The 3,440-nt window shown below is 43.6% G+C and overlaps 1 non-coding gene across 1 annotated transcript; it reads left to right on the top strand.

Annotated features, from left to right (window-relative positions):
• The first annotated feature begins 2,576 nt into the window (after window positions 1–2,576).
• On the top strand, window positions 2,577–2,649 carry trnav-uac (transfer RNA valine (anticodon UAC)). Its single transcript has one exon. It is a non-coding gene; the product is annotated as a tRNA-Val (tRNA).
• The last annotated feature ends 791 nt before the right edge of the window (window positions 2,650–3,440 follow it).

Genomic DNA, 3,440 nt, shown 5'->3' on the forward strand with positions numbered 1-3,440 from the left:
CTTAAGCGAGAGGTCGATGTATTGCAAGCATTCAGTGCAATTTTCCTTAACAATGCACTGTTTTGTTATTTTGATAGGTAAGAACTGTTTTTTCATCACATCATCCTCTTGCTCCCAGCAAACACTCCAGTACAGCGTACATCAGTTTCATTCCAACACAGCCACATGTCATATTCTCACTCCCTCTGAGATGATTGGAATTGCCAATGTCATTCTCTGAGATGGAGCAACGTAGCATTGAGATGGTAGTGTAGTGAACAAAGAAGAACAAAGATCACAGAACATTTATACCCCAGGAACAGGTCTTTTGGACCTCCCAGCCTGGGATGAACAAAATCAACTGTCTAAACCTATCACCCAATTCCTAAGCACCTGTTTCCATCTGCTCCCCATTTACTCACGCATTTATTAAGGCGCACCTTGATTGAAACGACCGTGCCTGCCTCTCCTACCTCTGCTAGCAACGTGTTCCAGTCACCTACCACCCTCTGTGCTAAATACTTTCTACATCTATCTTCCTTAAACGTTTCACCTCTCAACTTGAATGTGAGACCTCTCATTATTGAATCCATTACCTGGGGAAAAAACAGCTCTATACACCCGGTCTTTACCCTTCAAGATTTTACAGACCTCAATCAGGACCCCTCAATCTCTTTTTTTCACTGAAAACAATCATAAACTTCTTAACCTCTCTTCACAGCAAGCATCTTCCATACCAGCAACATCCTCGCAAACCTTCTCTACACCCTTTCGTAAACGTCCACTTCAACTGGGTAACTTGACGACCAAAAATATGCACAGTATTCCTAAACGCGGCCGAACCAAAATCTTCTACAATTTTTGCATGACCTGCCAGCTCTTACATTCAAAGCCCGGTCCTCTGACGACAAGCATGCCATTTGCTTTCTTCATCGCTCTATCGACCTGTGCCACCATCGTCATGGTACAAAGGACCTGAACTCCCATATCTCTCCGCTCATCAAATTTCTCCAAGGCTGTTCCGTTTACTGTGTCGTTGGTTCTAGAATTAGGCTTCCCAAAATGCATCACTTCACATTTGCCTCGATTGAACTCCGTCTGCCACTTCTCCACTCTACTCTCCCGTCTATCTATATTATTCTCTATTCTTTGAAGACCCGTATGCTTTCTGCTACTCACCAATCTTCGTGTCAAAAGCAAATGTAGTGGCGATATATTGGGCTAGCAACACTTGGAGACTGGAACATGGCAGCTGCTGGTATTTAAATCGATGAATAAAATCTGGAATAATAACCCCGATCAGAGGAACAGAGGCAAAAAGTTTTAATTTACTGAAAGCCCATTCATTCTTGTCCCTTGGAAAGGGGAATTTGCCAACCTTAATGAGACCTGCCAACATATCACTCCAGACTCACAGCAGTGCTTTTCAACGATACAATCCCTCTGACTCAGTTCAAGGTGAATTAAGAATGAACAACAAATAAGGTTCAGACCATGATGGCCACACTTCGTGGGAGAATAAAGAAGAATAAAAAAAAGTTCCCAAGAATTTCGATGTCATATGTTATTGCATTTCTCCCATTTCCTTCATTTCTGTCCAGGAGACATCGGAAGGTAAAGGTAATCTAATCGAGACAGTGATTGGTGAAATTCACTTTTTATGGCCCATTCTTATTATGTTCGCTCTTTCTCTCTTTTCAGCTATCTCTGGGAAGTGGTGGTGCACTAAGGCTGCAGTATGTTTGAAAGAGTAGTTTCGAATTGCCCTGTTGTTAGTTGTGAGATTACTTTATGCCGCATGCCCTCGGACTGTCTCACATTTAGCAATCATGCTTCGCTGTGTCTGAACATGCATTTGGTTTGCCAGTTTTATTTGTGTTCCTTGTTAAATGCTTTCTATTTTGCGATTCGCTCAGTAGATTACGAATTAACAGGCTTTCTGAAGTAATTTCCAGCGGCCAACATCTTCAATTGAGGATCTGGAAACATTTCACGGAATATTGCCAGTCAGAGCAAAAGTAAGAAAGTCCTTTGTTTCGGCAGTGTTTCACAATCCTACCTTTCCCGTGAGCAGTCGAACAGACTAAAAGATTGTGCCACAGTCTGCGATGCTAAAAAGTGATCCTTTAAAGCAGGTGTAATAAGCAACACAACGTTATTGGTTTACACTGCGTGGGAACAGATACTACAGTGTATGACGTCCATGCTCACCACATAGCCAAAATTAAACACGTCCCATTCTCCAGCATTTGGCCTAAATCCCTCTAAACCCATTCTATCCAGAAAATCATCCGGTTACCTTTGCAATTTTCTGAGCGTAATAGCCTCGTCCACATTCGCGGGTCGCTTGTTCCATACACGCACAACCTTCAGTGTGGGAAATGTGTCTCAGGTACTTTGTCAATTTCAGCCAAATCACCTTAAACCAATGCTCTCGAGTTTTCAACTCGCCCCAGCTTAGGGAAAACACGAATGTACTCAGTTTACAACCCTTCCATCAGATCATATCGCAGCCGTTACGCTGCAGGGAAACTTGTCCCAGCCTATTCCACCTCGCCCAACGGTCCAAGCATTAACGACATCCTTGTCTGCGGCTGGTTTCTGTGGTGTAGTGGTCATCACATTCGCCTTACACGCGAAAGGTCCCCAGTTCGAAACTGGGCAGAAACTACTTTGTTCTTCAATTGCAGCACTTTACATGGACAAAAATTGAGCTTTCTTGCTTGCTTTCCCATCAACAAACCTGCCTTCGAATTTGCTTTAACAAATCTGCTCTCGTAGTGAAATGTAATGTAACACAATTCCATTTAATTACTGCGCAAAGCATTGTAAAGTTTTTCTCCAACCTGGCTCTGATCATAAGTCATTCTGTTTGAGAGTGTAGTTACCGTGTTCTGATCCTTCCATAAAAAGCAGTTCCGCGTTTGCATTCCTTGCGCAGGCGACCGGTTCAAAGACAGGGAAGAAGCTGATGCGCTGGTGTCACAGTACACTACGGATTCCTGAACTAGTCTGTCTGTCAAACGTAGCCCAAAGTCGTCTCTGAAAGATCTCATTTGGAAGTTGTCTGACGTTATTCAACGTGCGAGAATTGGCACCAGAGATCCTGAATCATGTTTTGGAGCAGTTCACACGTTAGTGGCTCATTCAATCAGCAACAGCAATGAAAGAAATTATGCTCTCCGAGAAACCTCTGGACCTACGCTTTCAAAGCACCGCTAGTATTAAGGTGACACCCGAGATCTAAGCCATGTTGGAACTGAAACGGCGGAAACGAGAGACAGGATGCAGAATGATATCGCACTCATTTGGTTTTCTTAAATCAATGACGGGCAGGAAACTGTAAACGGGCAGGGCGAGTGGGAAAGTGAGGCAGTTGCAGCTCTGGTGAAACTCCTTCTTTGTGAGTCACTCAGCAACAAGAGAGGTGAAGGTGACTCAGGCGTGAGAGCTCTTCACAT

The sequence above is a fragment of the Hemiscyllium ocellatum genome, unplaced genomic scaffold (assembly GCF_020745735.1).
Source record: "Hemiscyllium ocellatum isolate sHemOce1 unplaced genomic scaffold, sHemOce1.pat.X.cur. scaffold_406_pat_ctg1, whole genome shotgun sequence".
Taxonomy (NCBI): Eukaryota; Metazoa; Chordata; class Chondrichthyes; order Orectolobiformes; family Hemiscylliidae; genus Hemiscyllium; species Hemiscyllium ocellatum.